The sequence below is a fragment of the Pongo abelii genome, chromosome 4 (assembly GCF_028885655.2).
Source record: "Pongo abelii isolate AG06213 chromosome 4, NHGRI_mPonAbe1-v2.0_pri, whole genome shotgun sequence".
Lineage (NCBI taxonomy): Eukaryota > Metazoa > Chordata > Mammalia > Primates > Hominidae > Pongo > Pongo abelii.
Window position 1 is genome coordinate 65,306,173 of NC_071989.2, and position 8,789 is coordinate 65,314,961.

Sequence of the window (8,789 nt, forward strand, 5' to 3'; positions counted from 1 at the left end):
CTCATTAAACTGTAACTTCCCATTCTTTCCCGTCCCCAGTCCCTGGAAACCACCATTCTACTTTCTGTCTAGGAATTTGACTACTAAAGGCACCTCATGTATGTGGAATCAATAAACGTTGTCCTTTCGTGACTGGCTTATTTCACTTAGCATAATATCCTCAAGGTTCATCCATGTTGTAGAATGTGTCAGAATTGTCTCCCTTTTTAAGATTTAATAATATTTAATTGTATGTGTGCATCACATTTTGTTTATTCATTACCTGTCAATGGACACTTGGGTTGTTCCCATCTTTTGGCTATTGTGAATAATGCTGCTGTGAACATGGGTCTACAAATCTTTTTGCATTCCTGCTTTTAATTCTTTTGGGTATATACTCAGAAGTGGAATTGTTGGATCATGTGATAATTCCATTTTTAATTTTTGAAGGAACCACCATACTGTCTTCCAAAAGGCTGCACCATTTTGTATTTCCACCAAAGTGCACAAGAGTTTCAATTTCCCCATATCCTTGCTAACACTTATTATTTATTGTTTGGGTTTTTAAAAAAATAATAGCCATCCTAATGAGGGTGAAGTCATATTTCATTGTGGTTTTGATTTGCATTTCTCTAATATTAGTGACAGTGAGCATTTTTCCATGTGCTTATTGGCTATAGGCATATCTTTCAAGAAATGTCTATTCAAATCCTTTGCCCATTTTTAATTGAGTTGTTTGGCTTTTTGTTGCTGGGTTGTAGGAGTTCTTTATATATTCTGAATATTAAACTTTTATCAGGCATATGATTTGCAAATATTTTCTCTCATTCTGTGGGTTGCCTTTTCATTCTGTTGATAGTGTCCTTTGATGACAAAGCTTTTAATTTTGATGTAGTCTAATTTCGATTTTTTCTTCTGTTGTCTGTGCATTTGATGTCATAGCCAAGAAATCATTGCCAAATCCAGTGTCATGAAGCTTTTCCCTAGGCTTTTTTTTAATGAGTTTTACAGTTTTAGGTCTTATGTTTGGGTCTTTGATCCATTTTGAGTTAACTTTTATATATGGTGTAAAGTAAGGGTCCAAATACATTTTTTTCCATGTGGCTATCCTGTTTTTCCAACATCATTCATTGAAAATACTATTGTCTTAGTCTGTTTCCTGCTGCTATAACACAATACTATAGACTGGGTAATTTATAAATAAACTTATTTGGCTCATGGTTCTTGAGGCTAGGAAGTCCAAGGGCATGATGCCAACATGTGGTGAGGATGATCTCATGGCAGAAGGGTGAAAGGCAGAAGCAAGCATGTGAGACAGAAGAGGAAATCAGGCCAAACTCATTGTTTTTATCAGGCATCCACGCCAGAAGATATCTAACTCACTCCTAATATAACAGTATTAATCAATTCATCAGAGCAGAGCCCTCATGCTCCAATCACCTCTAAAAAGCCCACCTCTTAATACTGGTACAATGACAGTTAAATTTCAACACAACTTTCAGTGGGAACATTCAAGTCATAGCAATTATTCTTTCCCTATTGAATGGTCTTGGCACTCTTGTGGAAAATCAGTTGACCATAAATGTATGGGATTATTTCTGGACTTTCAGTTCTATTCTACTGATCTATATGTCTGTATGCCAGTACCACACTGTTTTCATTACTGTAGCTTTGTAGTAAGTTTTGAAACCAGGAAGTGTGAAACCTCCAACTCTTCTTTTTGAAGATTTTTTGGCTATTTTGGGGTCTCCTGAAATTCAATATGAATATTAGGATGATTTTTCTATTTCTGTAGAAAACATCATTGGGATTTTGACAGAGATTATATTGAATCTGTAGATTGCTTTGTGTAGTATTGGCATCTTAATAATATTAAGTTTTCTAATTCATGAAACATAAAATGTCTTTCCATTTACTGGTGTTTCCCTTAATTTCTTTCAGCAATGCTTTGTAGTTTTCAGTGTACCAGTCTTTTACCACCTTGGTTATTCCTAAGTATTTTATTCTTTCTCATACTATTGTAAATAGAATTGTTTTTCGAAGGGCTTTTATGCAAACAATTTTATGGTTAAATTGCTGTGTGAGACTCCAGTAGTTAGAAATAGCAGTGGGTGAGAGTGACAGAGAGACAGGTATTCTAATTATTATTAGAGCTTATAAAAATGGACTGGGTCACCTCAAGAAGTAGTGAGCTTCCTGTCACTGAAGATGACCTCTCTTGGCTAGATGACCACCAAACCTGTTTAGAAGGAATTTAGACATAGAATGAAGCACAGTGTAGGGGGAAAAGGAAGACGTGTGAAGCAGAATAGCATGTACTTCAGAATTCCTTCTGGCCCTGCGATGTACGCTAAACCACAGTACAACAAGGAAATAGGAAATGAAGGAGCTTCCCTAGAAGTTATTTACAAAGAGCCAATCTAAGTTGCGGTCAATGCAAATAATTGGGCACAAACTTAGAAACTGTACAGAGAATTTCTATAGAAATGAGGAAGCATGATGTAGAAACAACAAGTACAAAGAAAAGGATGACTTACGGTCCTAATGGAATCTAAAATGAGGGCAGGAAAGTTTTTTTCTACTGACAATCAGAAACCCACTTATTAAGATGTCTAAAAGATCTACATAAACAAACAACACCTCAGTCCTTCCTTGTCTCCTTCCTATTGCTCCTCTCTCTCTCTCTTTCTCATCTATTCGTCATCTATGTTTCTTTCCACACTGCTTACATGAGGAGCATGTTTTGAATGGTCTTGCCTCTCTAACTGCTTTAAACAGATAGACTTCTGTACGGGTGCATAAAGAGAGATTCCAGAATACACACAGGGTGAGAGACTCTGAGGGTAGAAAATGGAAGAAACATGAAGAAATAGGAAGAAAGAAGCATGTGAAGACACGCAGATTATATTTTATTTAAAACTCTGCCGCTGCTGCCGGAGAATGATCTGGGCGGCAGCTGGCGGCCTCGGCTAGCGGCCAGGAGCCACTTCTACGGGTGCCCAGAGAAGCAAAGGTCACCGGTCTCATGTCGTCGTCCTCTCTGCCCCCCAGGAGGGGCAAGAGGGAGCCACGGCCGATGTCAGAAATACACTTTCGGAAATGGCCTCTAAATCCTGGCTGAATTTTTTAACCTTCCTCTATGGATCGGCAATAGGATTTCTTTTATTTTCTCAGCTATTTAGTATTTTGTTGGGAGAAGAGGGTGACACCCAGACTAATGTTCTTCATAATGATCCTCATGCGAGGCATTCAGATGATAATGGACAGAATCATCTAGAACTCTTCATAATGATCCTCATGCGAGGCATTCAGATGATAATGGACAGAATCATCTAGAATTCTTCATAATGATCCTCATGCGAGGCATTCAGATGATAATGGACAGAATCATCTAGAAGGACAAATGAACTTCAATGCAGATTCTAGCCAACGTAAAGATGAGAACACAGACATCGCTGAAAACCTCTATCAGCAAGTAAAAATTCTTTGCTGGGTTATGACAGGCTCTGAAAACCTAGAGAAAAAGGCCAAACGTGTCAAAGCTACATGGTCCCAGCGTCGTCTAAAAGTATTTTTTATGAGTTCAGAAGAAAATAAAGACTTCCCTGCTGTGGGATTGAAAACCAAAGAAGGCAGAGATGAGCTATACTGGAAAACAATTAAACCTTTTCAGTCTGTTCATCAACATCATTTAGAAGATGCTGATTGGTTTTTGAAAGCAGATGATGACACATATTTCATACTAGACAATTTGAGATGGCTTCTTTCAAAATATGATTCTAAAGAACCCATTTACTTTGGGAGAAGATTTAAGCCCTTTGTAAAGCAAGGCTGTATGAGTGGAGGAGCAGGATATTTACTAAGCAAAGAAAGCCTTGAAAAGATTTCTTGATGCATTTAAAACAGACAAGTGTCACATAATTCCTCCACTGAAGACTTAGCACTGGAGAGATGCATGGAAATTATAAATGTAGAAGCAGGAGATTCCAGAGATCCCACTGGAAAAGAAATTTTTCATCCCTTTGTGCCAGAACACCATTTAATAAAGGTTATCTACCTAGAAGCTTTTGGTACTGGAATTACAACTATTATCCTTCTGTAGAGCGTCCTGGTTGCTGTTCTGATCTTGCAGTTTCTTTTCACTATGTTGATTTTACAACTGTGTATGTGTTAGAATACCTTGTTTATCATCTTCGTCCGTATGGTTATTTATACAGATATCAAGCTAACTTACCTGAAAATATGCTAAAGGAAATTAGTCAAGCAAACAAAAATGAAGGCACAAAAGTGAAGTTAGGAAACCCTTGAAAGAAAACCATGAATGAACAAAGGTAAAATGTCTAGCATTGCCCTGAAGAAGGACTTCTGCATTTCTGACATAGAGCACTGGAATCCCAGTGAGGAATTCTAAGTGAACATTCCATATAGAAATCTTTCACTTGAATGACTATAAACTGAAGCTTTAAATGAGCTGCGAAGTCTGTTAAAATGTGTTTTGATACAGTAATATAAAAATATATCTATATATATAAGAAGAACTTGTGTTTTTAAAATGATGGCCAGGTAGAGGAACTAGAAAAGAGATTTTGTTGTCTATTTTTGACCATCTGTATTATTGTCACTGAGAAACTAAAACAGTTGAATTTGCTAAAACTACACTGCACCATGTTAGTAATAAACAGATCTGCCTTAAAGAAAATCTTAGGGCTGGGTGCAGTGGCTCACGCCTGTAATCCCAGCACTTTGGGAGGCCGAAGTGGGCAGATCATGAGGTCAGGAGATCGAGACCACCCTGGCCAACATGGTGAAATCTCATCTCCACTAAAAATACAAAAATTAGCTGGGCGTGGTGGCGCGCGCCTGTAGTCCCAGCTACTTGGCAGGCTGAGGCAGGAGAATCGCTTGAACCGGGGAGGTGGAGCTTGCAGTGAGTCGAGATCGCACCATTGCACTCCAGCCTGGGTGACAGAGTAAGACTCCATCTCAAAAAAAGAAAAAAAAAGAAAATTTTAGAGAGAAATATTGTTGCTCAGTGTTGTTAATACAGCTCAAGAGTTGAGTTTATATTTGCAGGATGATATAAATGATCCAACCCCCCCAACACATATAGTTTTTGTCTAATGGAAATTTTGCTGTGATTATTTATAATTGGCAGTATTTCTTCCAGAAGAAGCTAAAATAAGACTGGCACTTATCGTGAAGTGCCTTAATAAAACTGCGCTTTAAAATTATCGTGGGCCTTGACTGTATTATATATTTGATTCTAATTAGTAATCCTTTACAGAATCTCTGTTGTCTCTTTTCTAAATATGTTTAGCCACCCTTGAATACCATTCTCCACTATTAATATTAATTTACTCAAAGTATTCATAGCATTCTGTAAACATGTATTTTATAATATTTGTTCCCAAATTTACCCATTGTTAATTATGTGTAACTAATAATAAATTTAATGCTATTTGAGGATGCTTTTCTTGTATCAGTGCGACTCTCAGAAATTACTAAGTGACATTTTAAATTGATTATTTTAAACTCTTTCTAACTACATAGTTATGATTTCTTTCATTCTCATCCTGTTGACAGATGAGAACGTGTTTGTGCCTTTCGTAACTTGTTTAAAGCAGAGTTTTAAAATTCATTTTTAGGATCTAAGGTGGCTATTAGTTACACTGGCAAGATTATTTTGAATGCAAGATTTTCACAGGAATTAATTAAAAACAATGGAAAATGCAGAGTGCTTAAACAAAAATGTTATATATTGAAAGAGTAGATATTTAACTTATAAATAACAGTCTGAAGGTTGATGCTGACTTACTATTTTGGGATAATTGTCTTGCCAATGGAAAATTCTAACAACGCAGAATAACTATTCAAGGCTGTCATCAAAAGCATTCACAAATGTTTCATTCTATTTTTAGTGACTCTGTTTAAAGACTTTCTGAAAGGAAAGAAAATTTTTAATTTTTATTATCTTTAGCAATACTGAGTGTGTCATAACAGAATATTTTACAGACTTTCTATGAGATTATTATTATTATTATTTTTTCTTGAGACAGTCTCTCTCTGTTGCCCAGGCTGGAGTGTAGTGGCACGATCTCGGCTCACTGCAGGCTCCGCCTCCCGGGTTCATGCCATTCTCCTGCCTCAGTCTCCCGTGTAGCTGGGACTACAGGCGTCTGCCACTACGCCTGGCTAATTTTTTGTATTTTTAGCAGAGACGGGGTTTCACCATGTTAGCCAGGATGATCTTGATCTCCTGACCTAGTGATCCACCAGCCTCGGCCTCCCAAAGTGCTGAGATTACAGGCGTGAGCCACCGGGTCCGGCCTTATGAGATTATTTTTAATGGCACAAAAGATTTACATTTCTCTTATGTTTATCATTATGCCAATTTTACATGGCTGTCATGCCACTGACTCTGCTGTTTAGCTAAATAATTTCTTTTTTTGGAGACAGAGTCTCACTCTGTCCCCCAGGCTGGAGTGCAGTGGCGTGATCTTGGCTCACTGCAACCTCTGCCTCCCAGGTTCAAGTGATTCTCCTGCCTCAGCCTCCCGAGTAGCTGGGATTACAGGCACCCGCCACCACGCCTGGCCAATTTTTGTATTTTTAGTAGAGATGGGGTTTTGCTATGTTGGCCAGGCTGGTCTTGAACTCCTGACCTCAGGTGATCTACCCACCTCTGCCTCCCAAAGTGCTGGGATTACAGTTGTGAGCCACAGCGCCTGGCTAGCTAAATAGTTTCTATTTATTGTGCCAAAACATGTCAAAATCATGACTCTTGGAATGGTTTATTTGAGAGGATGTTCATTTCATTGGCTAACCATGGATTACTCTGTCCACATAGTAAAAACATGCACCAATTTTTACCTATTATCGTGGTAGTATCATCTGCCAAAATTTCAAGGCATTAGTTTTATTCTTTGAACAACTCTTTACCATAGTGTGGACATGAATTTTCATATGTGTTACTTGACTAGAAGTATAAATGGTTTACTATAAATATCCAAAAACCTTAAGATTTGCTCATAGGAAATGAATGTTGTGATAAATCCTGGGCTCTAGAGTCAGACTTGCTTGGGTTTAAATTCTTGCTCCAACACTTACTGTTTTTGTAACCTTGAGCAATTTTATTTAATCTCTCTGTGTCTCAATTTTCTCATCTGTAAATTAGGGATAATAATACTACCTACCTCACAGGATTTTTGTGAGGGTTAAATAAATGTAAGGTTCTTAGAACACTGTCTGTCCCAGAATAGGGAGCAATAAATACAAGATTGTATTATTATTCTATTACCTTAGAGTGTAACTATTGCATTTAAGTGAATAAAAAATTTGCTTTGACCAGATACTGAAGGAAATATTTCATATATTTCTTAATAAGTAATAGCTAGTATTTATCGAGTGCCTATTGTGTGCTAACTATTGTGCTTAGATAATCTGTGTATAATAGTGTTAATCCTCAAAATTTGGGTGTTATTCCCATGTTACAGATAAGGAAACTGAGGCTCGGAGAATTAAAGTCACTTTGTCACTTTCACAAAGCTAGTAAGTAACAGAGGCAGGATTTATATTCAAACCCTGTGTGTTCATTTGAACTGTATCAGGGTTAGGGTTAGTCATTTAGCATTATTTCCATTTTTATTTATATGATATATGACATCTGATACATTGGCCAGTAATACGCAAATTAACCCAGCCAAATTATCATAGTGATTCTTAAACTGTGGTTAGCATACTTGCCTAGGATGTTGTTAAAATGCTGATCTGCAGACCCCAGTCTCAGAAATTCTAATTTAAGCATGGGGCCCAAGAGTATGCATTCTTACCAAATACCCTAGGACAGTGATTGTCAAAAGTGTGGTCCCAACAAACAGCATCAACATCACCTGGGAACCTGTTGGAAATGCAACCTCTCTCAGGGCCCCATCTCAGATCTACTAAATCAGATACTCTAGGAGCAGGGGCAGGGGCTAGCAGTTGTGTTTAAGCAAACTCTGCAGGTGTCTTTCTCATCCTAGTTTGAGAACCACTGCCAACACCTACATGATTTTGGTGCAAATAGTGTTTGAAACACACTGAAGATTACTGCCCCATTATTAAGACATTTTTCAAAAAGCATGTTTTAAATCAGTGTAGTCCAGGATCACATAATATTAAATATGAAATAAAGATAATTTAAAGGGTCATTGGATCATTCATTTTGGCCAAATTTGTAGCTTCTCCAAAGTGACTAATATCAGGGCCCACGATAAAATCTGTAATGCTCCAAGTTTAGTAATTTTATATTGAGGCAGGAAGGGTTCATTAAGTACTAATAAGTACCAAGTTTATTAAAAGCATACATAAAATAAGTGTCATCAAAAAGGTCTACAATTGTTAGTAAAAAAAATTTAAATTGAAGTAGTAAATGCTATTTTATAACATACAGAGCATTTTTCTGCCAATTCATTCTGTTTTGTGTGACCTAATAAAGCAAAAACAAAAACAATTCTCTGAGTATTTCATAGAGCACATAAAACCAGATTTCATGATGATGATGTATTCACTAGCTTTTAGATTAAGATCTTTGTTATTTAGATAAATTATTTTAGTATGGTTTTAAAACATAAGGCTTTTGATGTCTTATGTTCTCTAATGATGGTATGCTTGTATTTTCTAGTGGAAAGTTAATAGATAAAGCCGATTTTTGTCCCAGTTTGTTTTCAAATATCATAAATTCAGAGGAGTTTTTCTTACTGTAATGAGATATGAAAATAAACCACTGATGGGCTTTTAATATTATTTGAATATGGAATTGGATTTGAGCA

The 8,789-nt window shown here is 36.9% G+C and overlaps 1 pseudogene; it reads left to right on the top strand.

The window, feature by feature from the left end:
- Window positions 1-3,078: 3,078 nt before the first annotated feature.
- LOC100452198 (glycoprotein-N-acetylgalactosamine 3-beta-galactosyltransferase 1-like) lies at window positions 3,079-4,287 on the top strand (annotated as a pseudogene).
- Window positions 4,288-8,789: the final 4,502 nt, after the last annotated feature.